Here is a 25,410-nt window from a genome sequence, read left to right as displayed (position 1 = left end):
CAGTTTACAAAAAAAAAATATTTTTTAAATTTTAAGACGCCTTTGCATTCAATCTAAACAAACTTTGTTGATTTGAGATCGATAATATTTAAAAAAACAAATGGTAGCTGCAGTGAGGTTGATGTAATTAGTAATAAAACAGATAGTACTAATACTTAAATTTGGTACACGGGCACCCGATGGCTTGAATGAACAGATATCTTTCACCTAACAACCCCCCCCCCTCCCGCATACACCACGCCCCCAACCCCACCCCTATACGGTGTCCAAGCGTCCTTCTCACGCGTCTTTTCTTTTGGATATCGTGGCTAGCAGACAAAACGTGTTTTCACTGTCGAGCTAAGTCAAAAAATGTGTTACTGTTTGTCTTTATTTGTCTAATCTGTAATCACACTGTTGTGAAGACCTTGGGTCGAAACGTCCATAGTACTTGTAACTGTCTTTAACTTGTGAGGTAACTAATACTATCTGTTTTATTACTAATATTTAAAACAATGTTTCATTTGTTTGAAAATTTTGATCTCTAGAAAAAAGTGTTACTCCGCCTCATGTAAATATGAAGAAAAAACCAGTAAGGGAGAAAACTTATGGCAGTTGTTTACCATAACTACTAAATAAGTAATTAACTAAATACTCTATACAAATACATTTCTTAAAATACAATATTTTGAAGTTTAAAATGTTTTTATAGGTTTATGTTTAACCTTTAAACTTTTGCATACTTATTTTTTAAAAAAATGGTTACATTATATTGTAAGAAGCACTAACTTTATTTTGAAAGTTACACTATAACCATAAATTTGCTCATTGCTTAACCATGGCTGCAATTAAGCTAACGATCATTTCTGGCTTCCCTTTGAAAGGGACATTCAAATTATAAATTCCGTTTATTTATAGTTTTTTTTTATGTTTCTCGTATAAATATTACAACCATCCTCTACCTGATTTTACCTGCTCAAAGACCTACATTAAGTTGCTATCTTAATCTCCAACTGTATTGTCACTATCACAGATGAATACATTTCTACAGGCAACATGACCGTGTTTGCTTATATAACATAGGGAGCAAACTGTCCCCCTTCCATTGAGCTGTGTGAGGAGGGCGCGTGTATCACCCTCTATGTCAACCATTGAGCTGGGTGAGGAGGGTGTGTGTATCACCCTCTATGTCAACCATTGAGCTGGGTGAGGAGGGTGTGTGTATCACCCTCTATGTCAACCACCAAGTTGTGTGGACGACAGATCAACAATCCAATGTCCAGTTGTCCCCTTTGTTAACCTTCAAAAGGGCGAAGGCTTGTTCTGGTTGGCCTACAGAAAATATTATTTCCACTAATATGTTTTTGTTCAAGTGTCGCCTGTTTTAGTGAGTCCAACATGCTATATGTAAGTGTTGGTGAGTCCAACATGTTATATGTAAGTGTTGGTGAGTCCAACATGTTATATGTAAGTGTTGGTGAATCCAACATGTTATATGTAAGTGTTGGTGAATCCAACATGCTATATGTAAGTGTTGGTGTGACCAACATGTTATATGTAAGTGTTGGTGAATCCAACATGTTATATGTAAGTGTTGGTGAGTCCAACATGTTATATGTAAGTGTTGGTGAGTCCAATATGTTATATGTAAGTGTTGGTGAGTCCAACATCTTATATGTAAGTGTTGGTGAGTCCAACATGTTATATGTAAGTGTTGGTGAGTCCAATATGTTATTTGAAAGTGTTGGTGAATCTACAACACTGAGGTATAAAAAAAAAATTGTTAGTGAATAGACCAGGGGTCGGCAACCTTTTAAAGCGAAAGAGCCAAAAGTTACAATTTTCAAATTTTCCCTGGTTTTAAAGAGCCACTAACATTTTTTTTTCAAATATTTGTTTTAATTAGATTATTAGTATTTGTTCAAGGAGCTGGAGAGCCGCATCTTGATACCAAAGCCGCATGCGGCTCGCGAGCCGCAGGTTGCCGACCCCTGGAATAGAAAATAGAGCGGCTCCATAAAAATAACATTATTACATGTCGTCTCACAACAAAACAAACAATACCGAGGTTTAATTTGTCCCTTTTTAAAGGGAGCCAAAAATATTTTGTTTGTGTGTGGAAATTCAGTGTTTGAAATAATAAGAATTACCATCATATTAAATTTAGTCTTAAATAAAGCTAAAGTTTTTATTTTTTAAATTTTTATAAAATATTCAATCTGTTTACAAAAACATATTCAACTTTACATTATTTCAGTTTGCCATAAATGTGTTTATAAATAATTATTTAATTAATATATCTGTTTGGCAAATTGTACTAATTATGTATTCATTTATTTTTAATTATTATTTTCTATGAGTTGTATCCCTTATCCAGTTTTTCCCCAAATACAAAGGGGAAGTAATACATTTTGTCTAGGCCAAGCCTAAGGGAAACTAACCATTTGTGTTAGCTGTTGCCACTTTCCCCTACTCGGGTCTTGATAAAAAAAATATGGACATCTTATAAACACATTTAGTATTACCTTATTAATGATTCAATAATCATACAAAATTATGAAGCGTTTTGTCAGAAAGTTAAGCGATGTTTCAAATGATGCTAGTTAGTCTAAGCCCTGGCTCACCCACACTTGACAGCCGACACACTATCCATTCTGCCACACAGAGCTTGAAACAACGTGTAACAATAAAACTAGAGTAACATGAATTAAACAACTCTTTAAAATTATCAAAAACACTTATTTAAAAAAAAAAAAAACACCGATGCCTATAAATATGAGCTACATTTATAGGTCGGATGTGTAAGGATCTAAGGACGTTGCATATTTTTCTATAGTTAGAGGATATTAGCACTCCCCCCCCCCGACCCCACACACATACTATGTTAATAGATTTTTAAAACATAAAAACACAAAAGAATGAACACATTTACAACTTGACCGTTCGCTTTAGGGTGTTAGAGTAAATAATGAAATTTATCAGCTTAATGCTGTTGGCGACATAATTATATTGTACTAAAATGTGTTGGTAAGAAAGTCGCATATGTTGAACATATGAGACTGTTATATTGAGTCTTGGTATTGCTGTGCCCAATATATGAGACTGTTATATGTGAGTTTTGTGTACCCAACCTATGAGACTGTTAAATGTAAGTGTTGGTGTTGTTGTGCCCCACATATGAGACTGTTATATGTGAGTTTTGTGTACCCAACATATGAGACTGTTATATGTGAGTTTTGTGTACCCAACATATGAGACTGTTATATGTGAGTTTTGGTGTTGGTGTGCCCAACATATGAGACTGTTATATGTGAGTGTTGGTGTTGGTGTGCCAACATATGAGACTGTTATATGTGAGTGTTGGTGTTGGTGTGCCAACATATGAGACTGTTATATGTGAGTGTAAGTGTTGTTGTACCCAACATATGAGACTTATATGTGAGTGTAAGTGTTGTTGCACCCAACATATGAGACTGTTATATGTGAGTGTTCGTGTTGGTGTGCCAACATATGAGACTGTTATATGTGAGTGTTGGTGTTGGTGTGCCAACATATGAGACAGTAATATGTAAGTGTTGGTGTTGGTGTGCCAACATATGAGACTGTCAACACCATTACATCTTTATTTTTATTTATTTATTGTTTTATTGTTTTAATTTAAAAAAAAAACAAACAAAAAACAAAACAAAAGTATGTGCTTAGGCATATGTGAACGAGACGAGGAGGCCTAGCGGTCGAGAGGTAGACTGCTAACCTGAAAGTATGGAGATCGAATCCGGGTCCAGTTCAGAAGAATGTCTCCAAGTCCACTCAAACATGATGTGTTCCAAACTCATGTTAGGTAAAGTAAAGTGCTGACCACACATCAACTTCATATGCAACAGACATATGAACTCTACTTCATTTACCCAGGATGGCTAGGCGTAAAGATAACTATTTATATTTTTTACATTATATTATTATGTCTAACTTATATACTAGCATGAAAGCGTGTTCTTACATTAAGTTTACTTTACTAAGTAGGCTGATTCACAATACATTTTACTTTACATGTGCTTAAGTTATATTTCGGTCTTGTGCATAATATAGTTGTGTTTATAATAAGCGCTAATAATATGGACCAGGTAACTAAAGTGACAGGATTTGTCTGGTTGAAGTGGAAGAAACACGTGTTTAAATTTAGCCACTCTAACCGTTTAACCGTATAAATAGCCACTGAAACCATATAGTTGTTGAGATAGGGTAATGAGTGTTAATGGCCTTTTGCAAAATATTCGTAGACATAAAAGTAAAAAGAAAAGCACACTCATGTATACACCAACATCCTTCAACTATACCAGGGGTCTCCAAACTTTTCAGTCCTAGGGCCGCATTACCTATCAAATTTCAGTTCGTGGGCCAGTTTCTTCCAGGCATGTCTGATTTTTCTGGGCAAAGTTCCTCAGCCATCATCAACAAACGTTTTTTTCCGTGAACAAAAAGAGCCCCGCGGGCCGGATGAGAGGACCTCGCGGGCCGCATACGGCCCGCGGGCCGTAGTTTGGAGACCCCTGAACTATACCATAGGAACAGTGGCGGAACTAGAAAAATTGGGCCACCCCGCAAAAAAAAAAACATTGTTGGGCCCCATATATAGGTTCCTATTTATATAATACATATTTAAACAAAAATGCGAACATAGAATACTCAATACGGGCTTGTTCGAAATTCGAAAAAATTAAAATTCTTAGTTTTTATTTATAATAAACACATGATACAACAACACACATATTTTTTTAAAAATAATAATTAAGAGAAGTAATTGCTTTTTAATTTGTTTGGTGAAAATGTATTTAAAGTTTCTTAAGAACACACATATTTGACTATTTTAAAAAAATGTAAATAAGTCATGGAAGTGGTTTGAACGTTTGCCTATCTTTCACACTACAACTCATCCATGTAGCCTATATTTTTTTTCCTTTACGAAACAGCGTGTGTTAACTACTGTAGAACATCACTACTTTAGTAGATATTTTGTTTTTTTTTACAAGAAAATTATTTTTTAACTATAAAAAATTTATTATGGTCGGCTGTGGGCCCCTAAACGGCCTGCCACCCCCCCCCCCCACCCCGCATTGCGGGGTCTGGCAGCACTGTAGTTCCGCCCCTGCATAGGCAGCACTATACATATATCGTAATGACAGCCTATACAGATAAAAACGCAAATTTATTTAGCGCGGTCAAATCTTTTTCCCCCTCCCGTGGAAGTTGCTATTGCCATATAGATAAAAATGTCTGAAAGAACTCTGATTAAAGAAGATTCGCATCCACACCACTAGCATTTTTGCTAAGTTTTTCTTTCAATAATTAATGAGGTATCTTTACACCACATAACTATTCGACATGTCTGACAAGATAGAGGCACCTGACAGAACGACATCTACCCTTTAGCTTTAATAAAATAATTTTGTGACCCTCGACACCTTGGCTCCCAACTAAATCCATACTGTAACTAATTAATACTATACTAACAAAAAATTTAAATTCGCTTGTGTCCCTTTTGTCAGGGATCCAGAAATAAGTAAAAGTTACTGTGCATAATATATGATATATCGCATTTTAAAAATATTTAAATAACTATTCCAAAAAATAAAACTACAGTGTCTCAAATCTAACTATTAATTACCTAAAACTTGTATTCTTGCATAAAATAAGTAGTCATCATTTCCTGACTCTTTATTTTTTTTAGATTTATATTTTTTAGGAATAAGTTTTAATAACAATGGTGTATAATTATCATTTTTTTAAATTTATTTTTTAATTTTTTTTTTAGTTATTTCCCTTGCATATACAACTACATAAGAACGATATTGCAATCGGTGTTACGCCGGGCCTTTTTTTTTCAAAATTAAACTATACATAATATGCCCTACTCAGAGGCGTCGCGAGGCGGGGCGGGGAGTGCGGACCGCATCGAGTGACACCATTTAGGGGGGGGGGGGGGGATGACACCAAGACAGAAAATTAAAAAATATGTTGAAGAAACATTCTTTTTGCGATTTAAATAATGGTTAAATCGAGTTAAAATAGAGTTAAATAAGGCGGACGAGCTGAAAGCTAAATCTACCTCCATATATTTTCATGATGTAACATGATATGTAACTCTCTATACTTGGCAGATACACGCGCTTACCGTATTCTTATTTTCAAATTTTTGAAAGTTTTTGACGAACAAAATAGAGGAAGTTTTTTTTTTCTCTATTTTATTAGAGAGAAAGAAATAATTACAATGTTTAATTTGACATTCGGTTAAACGTGTGAATTTATTTTTAGTATAATACATTTTGAAATGAGACTAGCGTTATTTATTATTTAGTGTAATCTTTATACATGTTTATATGCAAGTTGAATAGTCGAGTTGATCTTTCAGTATAATTCGTCGAGTTTATCGTAGTTCGATGGTGTCGTGACGGAACATCCTTCCTAAGATTACTCCTAGGTAGGCGTCGTCTAGCTGAAAAATTAAAATAGATGATTAGCCACTCGTACATTGAAACCACCAAAGTACTAGTACTTGGTGGCTCTTCTCGAGAGCTTAGAGCGTTAGAGGGAACTGAGGACGCAACCCCACAGCGGTCTTGGTTTACAACGCACGACTTTTCATCTCCCAACTAACTAAAAGCATTACCCAAATAAACAATCCTACCAACGCTACTATTTTACACTCAACTTGCGATTTCCAACACACAATTACGCCATATACCAACAAGCAACGAATCAACTCTCGAACACTCCAAACAATATACTTTCAACATACGATATTCTCGAAGAACTAGACTCAACGATCAAATCGACATTTCAAACTCGTGACATCACTTTATGACTTCAAAACGACTTTAGAACTACCAACAAAAATCAACCACTATCCACTAAAGATTGCTTAAACGCAAGAATCGGTCCAAGAACTTTATAGGAATTGTTAAAAAAACTACAAGAGAAAAGTCAAAAAATGAAAACTATGTTCCTTTTGAATATAAAATGTATGCAATACTATGTATTTCATGTATTTTAATGTATTAACATACAACCTATCCACACAGCAAGCTCTTGTGGAGTGAACTGTGTGGAAGGAAATCTATTAAACTTTAATTAAAAAAGAGACAAAAGCAACTTTAATTTAGGTTAGTGTATGTTATGTACATTATGTATGTAGTTGGGATCCCACGTGTCGAGCGTCCTTCAGTTAGCATTTAGCACAATGGATGTGTACATATAACTATTTTTAAAATTATTTTTATCAAACAAGTATAACAAAAAAATATATAAGCCTATAATTGACGTGTAAAGGGTATCGATGGCTTGTGTCTCTAGAAACCATGATTGTATTCGTGTACACCTAAACCTTTCCCTAAACGACAATACGCTACTGTCGTGTTTTCTCAGAGGAATTACTACGATAATAAACGACTTGTTTTTAAGTACGATATGTGCTGTAAAAACTAGCGAAATAGATTTTAAAATAAATCTACTACTGCTGCCAAACAAAAAGTTGTACATGTAGTGTGTTAGAACTTCTTTTTTACTAACATAGTGCTTTGCTTCTTTTGTATAACAGTGTTATAAACACACAAGGGAATCAACTCAATAATTTTGCAAAATAAAACAAACTTTGAAAAAAAGTAAAAACCACATTTTGCAGGCATACTCTTTTCTCATATATCACATAACAATAAAACCGTTTGCCGCAATATACGGTGGAATATTTTATTCAAATATTCTATTTACTTTAATCTTATTTTCACTTTTATTAAATTACCTATTTTGTCAAAATGAAATGTATGTGTCTGTTTATCAATCATATACATTATTTCTATTTAGTATTGTTCAATATTCTATATTTTTTTGTCAAAATGAAATGTATGTCTGTTTATAAATCATATACATTATTTCTATTTAGTATTGTTCTATATTTCAGGATCCCTCGCGAAGGGACACAATAGAATATATGTTATTGTTTGGTATTTATTGTCGTGTGTAGGTTTATCAAAAAGTTTCGTAATGTAACTCTTTACTTGTGAGATATTGTGTCGTGAGTCCTCTTTTTAGCCTTTTTTTTCCAAAGCCATAATGTTGGGGTCGTCCTCTCGTAGCCTCTATCTAGTCAGACTTGTGGAGCCCTTATCAGATGGCTGGGGTAGAGTTATGTTATATGATACTATATGGTGGTTGGTGTAGATTGTTGTTATCTGATAGGTGATTTGTTTGAAATAATAATTACTGCAGCGAAAACTATTTTTGCTATGTGATTGCTATTTAGCTACAAAAACAAATTTTGGGTGTACTTAACTGATCCATAATCAGCTTCATAAGAGGCATATTTTTAAAATATATATATATATATACAACAGTGGCACAGCTAACAATTATATATATTTTTAAATGGTAGCGTTTGGTTTTTGTAACTTTTACGTTTTTCTATTGTTTTGTTATTGTAACAATTTTTGCAGAGTTTTGTATTTGTAGAGTTTTGTATTTGTAGCATTTTGTTTTCGTAGCGCTTTGCATTTGTAGGTTTTCGTGATTTGCACACACTTTCCCCAGTAACAAGTAATTAGTTAGGTAGCTATTATAATAACATCGCTTTTTGTTTTCTTGTAATCTTGTCGTCTGTTAAACTGACTCTTTAACTTGTCAGATAGAATCCACGGTCAGGGGGAATAACAGTGAGGACTACAGTCACTTCCCCTGACTTTATGTTGCTATTGCTTAAAATGGGACGAACTGTTTTATATAGCTACACAAGTGTTTTGATTTAGAAAAAAAATATTATTACAATTAGTCTTTAGCTAAGGAAAGTTATTTTTTTCAAGACGCAACCACTTCGTGGTGTTAGCTGAAATAACATTTTCTTTGCTCATTAAACAAAAACCTACTTCAGACTTTCAGTTAAAGGGAAACAACACATAACTCGAGAAATTAGTGTTTGTTTCCCCTACTCTTGCAAGCCAGAATAATTCATCTCTTAAATCAACTAATAGCTATAAATATAGTTTCGCCAACAGTAAAATGTATCGTATCTATACATGGGACAATGAACTGATGAAGAAATACATGAATGAGCCGCCGTGTAAAGTTCAATCAAAACTACAACAACCTCCACAAACCTTTGTCAGGAGCCACCTCATCGTGGCCCATAGGTTGAGAGCTGCGGTGCTGTAGGCTACCCATGCAGTGGCCCAATGTGTTTTGGCCATCTTGTCGAGTCAGGCATGTCAAGTGGCCAGGGACGCTGGCATACGGCTTGGCAGGTAGGATGATTCAACTATATCATGCGAATGGCTGAAATTATTTTCTCCCACACAGTATTTTGAGCAGGGTGTCAATTAACGCTATATTCGTAAGTTGTATAATATTAAATTGGGGTATGATGAGGGTATAAATTGTTGCAATATACTGTGTGTATGTTTCTATTAAATGTCAATGTTGTTTTTTTTATCAATTAGGCTGTTATGGTTATAGAATGCTGCTGTATAATAAATATATAAACCGCAATTTGACTCATACAAATGTAAAGTAAACTAGATTATCAATTAGCCTACTTAGTTAAGTAAACCTTATATAAGAAAACGCTTACATACTGATATTTAAGTTGGAAATATAATTTATAAAAAATAAATACATAATTATCTTTACACCTAGCTATACTGGACAGATGAAGTAGAGTTCATATGTTTCTTGCTCTTTATTTCCATAACATGATTTAGGTACACATCATGGTTCTATTGACTTGGACCCGGATTCGATCTCGATAATTTCAGGTTAGCAGTCTTGCTCTCTATCGCTACGCCACCCCTGCCCCTTATACATATGCCAAAGCACATACTTTTGTTTTGAAAAAAATAAATTAAAAATAAATAAAAATAAGGATGTAAAGGTATTGACAGTCTTATATGTTTTGCACACCAAACACTCACATATAACATTCTCATATGTTGGGCCCACCAACACTTACATATAACAGTCTCATATGTTGGGCCCACCAACACTTACATATAACAGTCTCATATGTTGGGCCCACCAACACTTACATATAACAGTCTCATATGTTGGGTAAACCAACACTCACATATAACATTCTCATATGTTCAACACTTGCGACTTCCTTACCAACGCTTTTAAGCGATATTTATGTCGCCAACAGAGGGAGAAAAAACAATGACGTTAGGCTGATAAAGTTTATTATTTACTCATTCACCCTGAAGTGATCGATCACGTTTTACATCTGTTCAACAGGTGGTTTTTTTTCAATGTTTTATTTTATTCATATCGTAAGTTTGTGTGGTGCTAAAACACGGGTTCTTGAGGGTTTCCATTGCAGTAAAAATGCAACAAATATCTCTGTTTAATAATACTATTCAGCGGCTCATAGCAGACATGTCGTCTGTAAATGTCAAAGGATACATTTTGAATGAAATCAAGCTTTCACCATTGTTTACTTTTCAAGTTGATGAATCAACAGACGTGAGTACGTGTTCGCAGTTGCTTGTGAAATAAATTCATTCAGATGAGAGCAACGAAGAGTTGATATTATGTGAAGATAGCATGAAGAAAATAAACACGTTTTTTGAAACCAGATGATTAAAAAGGATTGAAACGGCTCTGGGCCTTGTACTGATGGTGCGCCATCTATGTTTCGGTCAAAATCGGGCTTTCATAAAAACGTAAAATATTTAGCTCCATAACCAAGGGGAATCCATTGCATGATTCACCGGTATGCCATCGCCATCAAGACTCCATTGCTAGTAATAGTCGTAAATTATATTAAATCTGGAGCCCTTAAAGAACTGCGCAAAGACCTGAATAAAAATGACGAGGTTCTGCTTTTCTACACTACAGTACGCTGACTGTCAAATGAAATGTTGTGAATCGTGTGTCAGAATTGAAAACTGAAATCAAGATGTTCTTGTAAGTGCAAAGGAAATAAGTCCTTTTGATATACTTTAACGACAAAGAGTGGTTAGAGATAGCATCCTACCTAGCAGATAAATTCGAACATCAACATAAGCTTAACCCGAAGCTTCAGGGAAAATGAACGAATATTATCTCTTTTTAAAGAAAAATAAATCTTGGAAAGATTGAAATTTTAGATGAACTGCAGCGGTTTTTTTCCCCTGAGCTGAAAGAAGAGGAATCTGCATTTAAAAGTTACCCAGTCTCTGCTTCCCTCGATGTTACCCACATTCCCGATGAATTACAACATGAGTTATTTTATTTGCGGAATGATTCCGCGTCAGATGAAAAACTACACACACAATTTTGGTGTAGTATGCACCATTCATACCCAATAGTGACATTAATTGTCTTTCAAGTTTTAGTTCCTTTTGTGGCTGTCTTTGTGAGAATAGATTTTCAACACTACTCCAATTAAAAACAAAATAAAAAAATAAATTAAATGTTTAGTTTATAGCATGCGCGTTTACTCATCGTTTTTAAACAGTTATCAAGAATAATTTATATTGAAAGTCTACTAGAAAGTTTTATTTTAGTGCTTATTACGTTTCTTACTAATTTTTTTTTTAATTATATGGGGGGTCGCGGGTCACTTAATTTTTTATTAAAAAAAGAAGGTCGCCACTCGAAAAAGTTTGGGAACCACTGCTCTAAAAGTTGACAGCTAACGCTTCATCATCAACTCTTTCTCTTTTTAGACGTTTTGCAGTAGCCGTCCATCTGAACATTTTTGTCAACGATTGTAAAAAAAGGTAAAAAAAAAAATCGGTATCGCTAGGTTTGTTGTGAGGCGATTTGTAGTCATTTTATTGTAGGGAGCCACTTTATCATCTAGTGTATACTAAGTCATTTTATGTGGAAAACACATGAATGTCATTAGTTAAGAGCTACCAGCTATATAATAGTTATTTTATTAAGCATGATCAAATATTTTTAAAATCTACAAATGTTGTATACATGTATAGTATGGTAGGTAGCGCGGTTTAAGATAACAAGAATTGGGTTCATAGAGTACACTTGTGTATTTTGGGTATTTAGGTCGACTTCAGCATTTTTCTGTCATTATCTTATAGAAACGGTATTTGCTCTTGTCTTCCCTCTTTATGAATTTTACAACAACCTTTTTGCGGTAATGAAAAAGAAACTAAGTTTGACGATATACTTTAATGAGTCAAAAGGGCCCAGTTTTGCATTCTTGCCCCATGTGTGTGTGTGTGTGTAGGCCTATGTATGTGCGTGTGTCTGTAGGTATGTGTGTTTAAACATGATGACTTACGTACGTTTCAATTAAGTGGACACAGTGATATGTCTGGATCACATTGTCATTAGAACAATACATCAAAAATATTTGGTTTTCAAATCCAGCGATTGCATTTGAAGCGAACCAACATCAATTCCAAATGGTTCAATGCTTATCTCTTTTTGTGTTGAGAGGATTTGCTATGCACGCCATCTGTTTTCAAATGGTCAAATCTCTCAGTGAAAAAGGCGAACACTGTTAAAAGTATATATTTTCTATATTAATTATATAAATTTCATTTCGTTCGAGATGCCTGGAAGAAACTCTGCTTTGGTTTCTTCACGATAATAGTTTTCAAATTTTGTCCGTGTGTTCAACAAAAACAAGTATTTTTTTTTCGAAACAATCTACGTTTTCCAGCAAATGATAGCCACCATGATGTTGAATTTTTTTTTCGATTTTGGATGGACACTTTAATAGTAAGTACATTGAAATAAGGAGTAACTAAATGTTCTAAAGGAATAGCGTGTATTTATTGTTTATATTTATTATTATATCGTTCGTTATTATATGGTTGCAGAATAATATTTTATATGAGTTTAGTAAATAAAATAATATTTTCTATAAATATAATTCTCTTCTGGGAGACGCTAGAAAACAAGCTGTAAACGCGCTCCCTACCACTCCCACCCCTACATGGTCTAAGTGAGCTGTGGTTCACGCTATGTTTACCTTCGTGGAGTCGGGTTTAGTGACGGCTATTAGGGGCAGATAATTTAGTTTGAAACGATTTTAAACGTTGCGGGGGGGGGGGGGGAAAGGAAGGGTGGGGGGGGGGGGGCGGTTATGGTCCTTAACGAGCTACTTATAGTGTTTTAAAGAAATATTTTCAGTGTCAGCGTTGGTACTGTCGAATTCACAAATTATGAATTACTGAAAAGTAGAAAAAAAACAGCAACTAAATAGCGGCGTATGTTATGTCGCGGGCCGGCTCGTTATTAATATTTGCGTATATGAACTCAAGAGCCAAATCTTGGCATCAAAAGAGCCGTATGTTGCCGACCCCTAACATACACTCATTAAAATTACTTTTGTCCCTTTTTAAGGGATCCAGAAATAAAAAACTGTAAGTAGAACAAGACTGCGGTTAATCAAATTTTAATACTTCTTAAATTACAATTCTTAAAATAAAGCTAATGTGTCTTAATTTCTAAGTGAAAGTATGGTATAAGTTGTATTTTCTTTTTGTCTACAACTAGCACACAATTATTATCTTGCTGAATAATTAAATACACGGTATTATTAAATGAGTAATAGAAATGATGTATTTGGTAAGAGTTGTTAGATTTATTTTTAGTTTTAGTTATTATGTAAAGTTATTCCCCTTGCATTTAAAAATTGTGCCCCTTCTGTAAAGGATACAGAATTAAATTTAAAAAAAAAGATATTGTCGTTTTGTCATGTATCGTTTTTTTTTCTTAATTAAAGAACTTTTTTTTAAAATAAAGTAAATGTTTATAAAATAGTATTAAAGACAAAGGTTGAAAAAAATCGATATTACTGTATGATATTGTGATCTATATATAATTATGCAAATTAAAATTGTTAAACATAAAAAACCCACATTGTATTAAATTACTACTTTACCAATGATGTCTATACTGTGTTATAATTAGTATCCCCCATTTTGAATATAAACAGTTTTTATAAAATAAAAAATAAATAATAAAAAAAATCACGCACAATTTACTTTTACCAAATTTTTCTTGCAATTATGAAACCTTTTAAAATTCACAAACAAATATCTTATTGTCTTAAAGAGTGTGGGTTTTAAATTAAAGTTTACCATACATGGTAGCATTACATGTTTAAAAGGGGGGGTGGGGGTGGATCGCATTAAAGCAAGCACAAAAATACAAAAAACATATACACACATATCAGTAGCGTACGCAGGGGGGGGGAGCAGGGGGAGCGGCCGCTCCCCCTCTGGCCATTTTCAGCAAAGTGGCGCCTTTTTGGAAACTTTTTAAACTCAAAGTTTTAAACAATGATATTTGTTAAAAAATGTTTTGGTCGGCACATCTATGTAAATCACAAGATTTCTTTTCATGCAGCAATTAAGCATTATTGTACTAGTTTAGTAGTGTCTACGTTTACAACACGTATTAACAGCTGAATCAGTTTGGAATTCTAAAAATAACCGTTACGATGCATTGCAACGTTTAAAAAACCTCTACGGTAGTACCACTTGGCAAGAGGGGTGTTAAGTTTAAGGCAACTGTATAATGTATTTGCTTACGAATAATTGAATTAGAAAATGTTATACATAAAACTTCACACATAATTACTGTATATATACAGTTTGAATCGTGTGATAAATTAAAAAAAAATTACAATACAGAAACAATACAACTGATGTGGCACCTCTATTTAAATTTACTTATGAGCAAACTGCGTAGTGGTGGGGAAATTTTGACGTCATCACGATGAAGTAGGAGTAGTCTTACAGTTTGGGCGATAGTGATTACCATTACAAATTATATGTTATTCCGAATGATTTTCTAGTATATCAAAAAGCGTGGTTATATACCAACTCTGATTTTAAAAACTTTCATTATGCTGTAATACTTTAGCATTTATGATGACGATATATTAAATTCTGATTATAGACAAAAACATTTTGTAAACACAAATAGTGTTAAACAATTTCATTATAATCTAAAGTAATTATTTATTTGTTTTGACATTTATAATTAAATGTGTAGATATATACATATTTATATTACGAGAGTGATAATTTCCCCTATTTCACTTGTCTTAAATAATTTCCCAGGAATTATTATGTAAGAAATTTGTTTTACAAGAATTACAAAACAGATTGTGTTACGTTCATTGTTTTTGGTTGTAGTGTGTGTATTTTTATTTTGTTTAGATTGATACAATTTTTATTTTGTCGGCCTACACTGTGTGTTTTTTTCTTATTTTTCCAGAGAGCTACATTCAATTTAATTTACACCATAGCGAAGTAATGACATACAGCTAGCAATTATATATATATATATATATATATATATATATATATATATATATATAATATATATATATATATATATATATATATATATATATATATATATATATATATATATAATACACGTATATAGAACGTGTTAAAAATTTGGCGCCTTTTTTGCTCTTTTCGCTCCCCCTACAACGAAAACCTGGATACGCCTCTGACACATATCCATTTTAGTTGAAGTTAAAAAAATAATTTACACTAAAATTTAAAACACAACGGGCGCTAGGTTAATAGTTTTTATCTCTAAACCAAAGCCAAAACCAAAATCACAACTTTAATTGCAAATTTAACCGTGGGTCTGCTATTTAGTGGTTTTATTTACTACTTTTCAGTAATTCATAATTTGTGAATTCGACACTACCAATGCGACCCCTTTTTTTTTTATTTTTTTGCTTTCAAACACTATTAGTAGCTGATAATAAAAAAATAATTTATATTTATATTATATATATATATATATATATATATATATATATATATATATATATATATATATATATATATATACATCTTTGCCATCCACCATATATTATCAGATAATATAACTACACCAGGCAACGCTTCACGTCTCCATGGGTGTGGGTCTACGACAAACTCCGGAAAGATACTTACCCGAATGCCGTTTGCCCGAAGGCCGATTTCCCAAATGGACACTGGCCCGAATATTGGCCGAGTGGACACTTGCCCTAATGCAACAAATGCCCATCCTCCTTTTTTATGTCTCAGACTTGTAATCTTTATCAGCGAGCCTCGAAGTTGTACCAGAGGCGTCCGCTGTTACATTACTTTGTTCATCATTTGGCATAGGAGGACTGGTGTAGGTTTACAATTTAGAGTAGGGGTCATATTGTCTTTAGTACATAAATATACACATAAAAACATAGCATTATGGATGTTGAGGAGTTTTTAATTACGTTTACTGAAGCAAGTTGTTCTACCTGAAAGAAAACGAAAACACGGTGAAATCGGGTTTAGATGGTAGAGTATGGGCGGTACGGAGTAGGTAGTACACAGAAAGGCTGTCTGTGTAAAATATTGGTCGGGTTCAGGTAGGGGTTGGGATTTTCCTGAAATAGAGCATGTATTTTAGCAGGGTGGGGCAATAATGATAATGTACAATAATAATGTACAGTTTTATTATATTAAAAAGAAGAAATATCATTCACCATTTACACCTCTACCTACCACAGTCCTCTGTTTTAATTTTTTTTTAATTTGAAAATCAACATAAATACTTACAAATCTTTAAGTTAAGCATCACAATGGAATTTTTATTTTAACAGTAACCACATACCATGTACCCCTTTCGATTACAGGAAAAAGTATATCTCGAATATGTTAACCTTTTTTTTAGGAACATTATTGAAACATAAAATTTTTAATTTAAGTTTTGCTATCTATTTACCTTTTTTGCATAATTGTTTTGAATAATGATAATAGTAAATAACAAGAAACACTAGATGTATTTCAAAATGTATTATATAAAAATTATTGTTCTTGTTAATGTAATTTAATCACTCAACGTCCAAAGTCTTTCTAGCCCCGTTTTAAAAGGGAAAATAACTAGTGATTTAAATTTTCTGAGCCTAAAACTACAAGAGAGTGAAATCCAGTTTCAGATCTATACATCCACCTATAGGTCCTCAGATCTAAACTTTACATGTTTTTGGAACAAGTACAGGCCAACAACTTGACGCACTCTCAGCAGTGCAAGGTCTTTATGACTGAAGCAACCACTGAGTTTCACAGGTCATTTGCATGCGAGATCATCAAAGACCTTCAGCTGCAGTTTCAGTAGCGCTTCTCTGGGCTGGATTCAAAGGCAGAAGAAATGGGACTGTTTAAAAACCCATTTGAAGCAAATGTGGCCAGTTACAAAGATGAACTGCAACTGGAGGTGATACTTGTGTGAACAAACATTTTCAAGATTAAAACGTTAAGAATAATTTGAGAGCAATCTTGGATCTCAACTGTGTTGTTGGCCTCTGACAGTGTGTCTTTCAGACTTTTTTCTTCGTGGGGGAGGGGCACTTGAATATTGTATATATTTCTATATACATTCTATTTCGTGGATGTGGGGGGGGGGGGGGGGGTTATACGATCTTCGGGTGTAATCGTAAGTTGAGAGTATCAAGTTGATCGTATATCTTAGATGTCATGCATTTTATTTTAGTAATCGAGATATGAGTAATCGTGAGATGATTGTATCGGGTACATTGTATACATTACTTGAATAGTGTTTTTGAGTAACGTTTATTTGTGAATATCGAGTAGTCGAGTTAATCGTTGAGTGTAGTTAATCGACGTTATTGTAAGGAGTGTCTGACGAACATCCTCACTAAGATAACTCTTAAGTAGGTTTAGACTTAATAAAATTAGTTAAGTAGGTATTAACCGCACGCACATTGCATCCACTGATGAACAAATAAGCAAACGCATTTCATTTTTTTTTAATTTTTTTTTAAATTTCAAAGCATAAAACTTTAATACTTGACAGCATCTATCTATCTATATATATAAATCTCTTCTGGGAGACGCTAGAAAACAAGCTGTAAACGCTCTCCCTACCTCCCCACCCCTACATGGTCTTAGTGAGCTGTGTTCACTCTAAATGTTTATAAGCAGAGCCGGTTTATGTGACGACTATTAGGGACAGATAATTTAGTTTGAAACTATTTTAAACGTAGGCGAGGGGGGGGGGGGGAGAAGGAAGGGGAGGGGGGAGAAGGAAGGGGGGGGGTTATGGTCCTTAACGAGCTACTTACAGTGTTTTAAAGAAATATTTTCAGTGGCAGCGTTGGTACTGTCGAATTCACAGATTATGAATTACTGAAAAGTAGAAAAAACAACTAAATAGCGGCGTATGTTATGCCGCGGGCCGGCTCGTATATATAATTCTCTTCTGGGAGCCGTAAGAAAACAAGCTGCAAGCACCTCCTTGCAGTCCCCTCTCTTTCTCTCTATCACTACCACCCCCACCCCATCCCCACATTGTCTGGTGAGCTGTGGTCACGCTGTTTACATTTTACAATCATAGAGACGGGTTTGGTGACGGCTATTAGGGGCAGATAATTTAGTTTGAAACGATTTTAAACTTAGAGGAGGTAACTAAGAGGAGGCTGCTTTCACGTGGGGGGGGGGGGTAGTGTTTTTAAGCAAATATTTTCAGTGGCAGCATTGGTACTGTCGAATTCAAAAATTATAAATTACTGAAAAGTAGTAAAAAAAAACAACTAAATAGCGGCGTATGATACGCAGCGGGTCGGCTCGTATATATAATTCTCTTCTAGGAGCCGTTAGAAAACAAGCTGCAAGCGCCTCCTTGCAGTCCCCTCCCTTTCTCTCTATCACTATCACTACCACCCCCACCCCACCCCCACATTATCTGGTGAGCGGTGTTCACTCTAAATGTTTACAAAGCTAAATGTTTACAAATCGTAGAGCCCTAGAGCCGGGTTTCTATTAGGGGCAGATAATTTAGTTCGATTTTAAACTTACAGGAGGTAACTAAGAAATAACCAAGAGGAGGCTGCTTTCACGGGGGGGGGGATGTAGGGTCGGGGTTAGGGGAAAGGGGGGGGTTAGTGTTTTAAATCAAATATTTTCAGTGGCAGCATTGGTACTGTCGAATTCACAAATTATGAATTACTGAAAAGTAGAAAATAAAACAACTAAATAGCGGCGTATGATAAGCTGCGGGTCGGCTCGTACTTTCTAATTGGATAAAGACGCTGTTTTCCTTTTTACTCTTGCAGGTGAGTTCATAAGTTGTGAGTGCACGTCTCATTGCCCTGGTCTTCTTTTGTCTCAGGTCATTGGGTTTGTGAGCCTTCTTACGGTAGAATTTACCTAGGTTATCCTTCTGGTAGAATTTACCTAGGTTATCCTTCTGATAGAATTTACCTAGGTTATCCTTCTGGTAGAATTTACCTAGGTTATCCTTCTGTGTCTGATGACAGTGAGGACACGAGCAACTGATTTGCGCACAGTGTAGATCTTAGCTGATTTGGCTGCAGCTCAACCAGTTACTTTGGCAACACGAGGAGTCTGTAGTTCATTTCTTAGCTCATTGAGCTGTTTCAGAAGTTCTTCCTTCTTTTTGCCACGAAATTCCTCAGCCTGGACTTTGGCCATCGTGAATGAGTTAATGCTACATGTCAGGGGTCGGCAACCTGCGGCTCGCGAGCCGCATGCGGCTCTTTTGATATCAAGATGCGGCTCTCCAGCTCGTTGCACAAATACTAATAATCTTAATAAAAAAATAAAATATTTGAAATAAAAAAAAATGTTAGTGGCTCTTTAAAACCAGGGACATTTTGAAAATTGTAACTTTTGGCTCTTCCACTTCAAAAGGTTGCCGACCCCTGTTGTATGTCGTTTTGTTAAGTGTCCCCATTGAATGGGGATCCAAAATTTTCAATAAATGTTTATTGATTTAGCTAGAATTGTTACCATGAAAAATTCAAATTTATTCTAAAATTTAATTCAAAAAATTAAGGGTTTTGAAGTTCTACAAATAAAAATATTTAAACACAAAGTTAAAACGATAAGCGAAATTGATTTTTTAAGATTTATATACATTTTTAAATTAAGAATTTTTGATACAATTGAAACCTGGTTACAATTATTTAAAAATAATTACAATCAAGAATTTAAAAAACAAGTTATAATTACATTATTTTCCCTGCAAAAAAAAAAAAACCAAGAAAAAAATCTACATGGGAGGTAATTTCTTTTTGTCACCGCCTCCGAGAAGTAACTCGCTTGTATCATCCCATTTTTCTAAAACGTTTCGTTGGAAAGGAGACCACAGTTTTTAAAAAAAAATGTTTGTAAGCAGTAGTTAATTAAAATGTATTTTAAAATGACACATCCGTTTTGTATTAGGGCTTAACCTTCATATTTGAATGGCATAAAAGTATAAATGTAATTACAAAATATAGCTTAAATTGTAATATACCATCAAAGTATATATGGATAAATATATATATATATATATATATATATATATATATATATATATATATATATATATATATATATATATATATACGGCAACTCTAGGCTATGCCAAAGAGAAGGAAATGAACACCCTGTTGTAAGGACTAGTTGCAATGACTTCAACTTATTTAACTCTTTTTGTATTATTGTATTTATTTTGCCAACTTATGATTATTATATTTATGTCTGTATTAAATACAGTGTATTTATGATAGAACAAAAACTTATTTGATAAATTGTATTAGACTATTAAATATGTATTACTGTAAACTCTTATGACAAATAAAAGGCAATCTAAACCCGTTTGCAATGGCTAATAGAACCTTCCTAACTCCTTATCTCCCTTTCCTCATTTCGTGTTGGACGTGTAATCTTTCCCTTTTACAATATAATACATCCACGTATCAAACACCCCCATCACCACGCTGATATAAATAATCGCTTACACAGCTACCATTATGGAGGGGGAAAAAACATTGTGAACAATAGAAGGGAAATAACTGCTTAAATATTCAACAGTCCCATCATTTCATCGGTTTTAGCCCTTTATCAAACGAACATCTAAAATTTCGAATCACTTTCTGTCAACAAAAAGGTACAAACCTGGAAAAAGATCGACCCCTGCTCCAACCTACTTTAACTAGATTTCTTGTCTGATGGTTACTAACATTGTACTTATAATATCAACAAAACATATTTCAACACATTGTATTCAACTGACAAATTATGCATTACTGAAACCCTTTTTACAAAGAGGAAAATAAACCCCGTTGTAATATCTAGCTTTAAAGACTGCAATCTTTATAAATATACTTGTGTTCAACCTTTTACTCCTTTCATAATTTTGATGTTTATTCCTCTTTCATTATTAATACCTTACTTTTTGCCCAACACATTGTTAAACTAGTTTCTTTTCCTTGTGTGTAAATAGAATACTAGTTGGTAAACATGTGGATGGTCTATGCTGTGGTGGCCATAGGTGCAACTAAGAGACGGCGTGTTTGATTGGGGATTGAGTCCAGCACTCGCAGAGAACAGTCGGTGTTTCTTCCAGACTTTTTTTTCCGGGGAGGGGGGGGGGGGGCCTTGAAATTTTCGGGGGGGGGCGGACACTGTTAAAATTATATATTTTCCATATAAATTATATAAATTTCATTTCGAAGAGATGCCTGGAAGAAACTCTGGATACAGTGTGTGGACTAGTGACATTGGAGGTTTATTGATTTTCATGTTATTTTTGGAACAGGGATTATTCATCAAGAAATAAAGTGTTGTAATCTCGAACCTGCAGTCAGAGTGTGATTCTTTAGACAAATCGGATGTGTCAGTGCCGAATAAGGTGTCCAAAGCCTAGCGTCAGAATTCCTAAGTCGTGGACAAATACCTACACGACAGGTGGTAAGACACCTCTGTCGCATCTAGGTGCTGCGATAAGGAGTACTACGCAACCTATCAAGGTACGTCACACGTCTGTCACATTTGGCGTCGTCGGCAGGATGGAAACGAGAAACACACACAAACAACCAAGAATCATAAATCAATCACAACAGCACACAATCGGTTACACATGTAAACACATTGGTATAAGGAAGGCGCCGTGATACAATATATATATATATATATATATATATATATATATATATATATATATATATATATATATATATATATATATAATTCTCTTCTTGGAGACGATAGAAAACACCAAGCTGTAAACGCGCTCCCTACCACCCCCACCCCTAACTGTGGTTCACGCTAAATGTTTACAATCGAAGAGCTGGGTTTAGTGACGGCTATTAGGGGCAGATAAAGTAGTTTGAAACGATTTTAAACTTAGGGGAGGTAACTAAGAAGAGTTTGCTTTCGGGGGTGGGGTGGGGTCGTAGGGGTCGGCTCGTATTCAATATTTTACCTCCCTTTAATATTTTGTTTGCTATTACAGGGGAGACTATCAGGTTACAATTTGCTATTTTTACAAAATAAACTTGTAAAAAAAAGTAAATTACAAAGTATACCATTTGTCGCTCTCTTCACACAAAACATTATTTTTATCAAGTTTGTTTTAATCGATATTATGTGTAATTTATTTATTTTCAAATAGTTATTAATTTTATCTCAATTTAGTTCCAATGATAAAAACTTTAATATTATTTTTTAATTGGTAATATATATTTCAATAGCTTCTCAAAGTGGTGTGTGTAAATTAAAATTAATTATCAAAATTTTGGATCCCTTAACGGGACAAATTTTAATTAAAAAAAAAGAGAGGTGTGGGACAGGGGTCGGCAACCTTTTGAAGCGGAAGAGCCAAAAGTTACAATTTTCAAAATTTCCCTGGTTTTAAAGAGCCACTAACATTTTTTTAATTCAATTATTTTTTTTTATTAAGATTATTAGTATTTGTTCAAGGAGGTGGAGAGCCGCATCTTGATATCAAAAGAGCCGCATGCGGCTCGCGAGCCGCAGGTTGCCGACCCCTGGTGTGGGAGGACTCAACAGATACAGATATACATACAGATGTTTAAAAAGGAATATTGATTGATCTGTTGTGTCTCATTGTACTCTACATAACATACCAGCTGCTTATAAAAATTAAAACATTTATTTCAGCTCTACTTAAAAGCTCAAACCCCCTCAACCCACCACGACTATGAAAAAAAAATCCATTAAATCACCTTTTAATTACACATTTGCAATTTTAGGTTAAAAAATAAGATTTTAATTAGACGTTTTGTATTAGTTCTTTTATAAGCAAACCATCTTAAATGAATTTAAGTAGGCTACAAGTAAGAAAGAAATATTACTATTGTAAATCTGTATCACTCCTCACAAAACGATGATGAAAACTGTAATACTAAAGCGAACATGGCAAGGCAAACTGACGCTGTAAAATACATGTCTGAGGCTAAAAAGAAATTGAAAAGGGACAACATTCACTATACCTTTCAAATATATTACACTTAACTAAAGGGATAAGGTTACCTTAATTAACTTATGTTGAACTTTGTAGCAATTACCAATCGCTCAAATTTTTCGAGTAACGCCACAACCGCTAGTCTGGTGCAGAGGCGTTGCACCCTTACCGTCGCCCGGGGAAAAAAAAATTATTTGCACCCCCCCCCCCTCAAACTTTCAACTTGCACCCCCCCCCCCTCCCCATATATTTTTTATATTTGTAATTCAAAACTGCTGCTAGAATCAGATTTTAATTTGTTTTTCCAACCCATTTTGGCGCCCCCTAAGGTCGGCGCCCGGAAACATATGCAACCCCCCCCCCCCCCCCCCTCGCTACAACTCTGGTCTGGTGCTGCTAACGAAAATAAACCATTACGTATAATCCCTTTATTTATCTACTTCTACAAAAAAAGTTTTTATAGTTTACCACTCCTCGTGTTACCAGACTGGAAATAAACAATAAGAAAAGTTACCCTTGTACGAGCATGCAGGCTATTCTTAGAAACAAGAGACACAACACAAACAAAGCCTTGTCTAAAAATAGAAAATTATCCAGAAACTAGAGTTTCTTCCAGGGTCGCCAGGATCAGTGCTGTGTAAAGCGCATAATATAACGTCGATTCTAGCCGGGAAAAAAATATGCAATCGCAATGGAGATAAACCACCGCCTTCTTTCACGGCGATGTTTTCGATGGTACTGCGCATGCGTGTGTTTACAAACAAACCGCAGAACCCTAACCCTGTCCCTAACCCTAACCCGAACCCTCGCGCGGCTATTAAGGCCACTGCGCATGCGCAGAACTATTGTGTTTCGTATCTTCTGTCGAAAAATCTTTTTCCGAGTAGTCACTTCGTATTAATTAATTAATTGTATTCACCCCACTTTTATCAATATTTATCCTTTTTTTCTATCAGTCTATCATTAAAATGTAATACATCATTTGATATTGAGCCCTTTATTGTGTTTTAATAATGTACAATATTTTATGTATGTTCTTTCGTTGATTAACTGGCGATTGCGAAAGAAAAGAAAGTTCGCCATTAATGAAAAAAATTATAAAAATAGACCTATATAATAGAACCCAATTTATTACCTATACGATGCATGCAACGCATAGATTTTTTTTTTAATTTGTATTAAACGCGCTATCTATTAGGTATTGTTAAATTGTACTTTAGCGAGAGCCTAATTATCAGATTCGTGTGAGAAGAAAAAAGAAAACCAAAATACAGCCCCCAATGAGTATTGAACTCACGACCCCTGGTTTACAAGACCAGTGCTCTAGCCACTGAGGTATGGAGGCTTATAATCGGTTTGTTATCTGTATTCTTAAATTTCGCCCCCCCCCCCCCGAACGGAATGAAATGTATATAATTTATATAGAAAATATATACTTTTAAACAGTGTCCGCCCCCCCCCCCCGAAGAAAGTTTACCCCCCCCCCCCCCGAAAATTTCAAGTGCCCCCCCCCCCCGGAGAAAAAAGTCTGGAAGAAACACTGGTTGAAAATTTGCCGAAAAAAATGTAGATTTAAAACCTGAACTTTAATTGCATTCGTTGTTGAATATTTAGAGTAAAATTTAAGGATAATCCTCTATATTGCTTTTTTTGAAACTCAGATTTTGTTTAATGTAGATGTTATATGATAAAGTAAAACTAAAACCTTAACATTCCCCACATACGTTTAGTATGAGCTATGTGTTTAGTAAACAGAAACAGCTGGTTATCATTGATTCATCCGCTAATCTCATTCAAACAATTTTATCGTTTTTAAACTTGTAACTAGAATAGTAAATTTTTTCAGTACTACTTTGGTTTACTTTTGGATTGCTATATTTTTTAAAATAGTTTTTTTCACCAAGTTATTTATAGTTATTTAATATCATTAAAAAATCTGAATATAGTTACGCTTAAATAATTTCGTTTATGATTTGTTTAGTTATTTATATTTTGTGAGTTAAATAACAAATGATTTAAGCAAAAATAAGACTAAATTGTATTAGCAGCCTACAAGTTACAACACAAATGTATTATTTTATTCTTGAATCTGTAACGAACAGCTCATATCCTTTTGTTCTTTATTTCATGAACGAGAAAGGCGTAGAGACAAATGGATAATAGGTTAAAAGGGCAACACCAAACGCTGTAACAATTGTCAGATAAAAG

The 25,410-nt window shown here is 34.4% G+C and overlaps 1 non-coding gene and 1 pseudogene across 1 annotated transcript; both read right to left on the bottom strand.

Annotated features, from left to right (window-relative positions):
* Positions 1-1,243: 1,243 nt before the first annotated feature.
* Positions 1,244-19,424, bottom strand: LOC131948238 (large ribosomal subunit protein uL29-like; annotated as a pseudogene).
* Positions 19,425-24,474: 5,050 nt separating this feature from the next.
* Trnat-ugu (transfer RNA threonine (anticodon UGU)) lies at positions 24,475-24,547 on the bottom strand. The gene has a single exon. It is a non-coding gene; the product is annotated as a tRNA-Thr (tRNA).
* Positions 24,548-25,410: the final 863 nt, after the last annotated feature.

This window comes from Physella acuta, unplaced genomic scaffold, assembly GCF_028476545.2.
Source record: "Physella acuta isolate Inbredline_101_S28 unplaced genomic scaffold, ASM2847654v3 ptg000632l, whole genome shotgun sequence".
NCBI classification, from domain to species: Eukaryota; Metazoa; Mollusca; class Gastropoda; family Physidae; genus Physella; species Physella acuta.
Note: the sequence above shows the minus strand (reverse complement) of the source record. Positions and strands in the feature narration are given on the sequence as shown.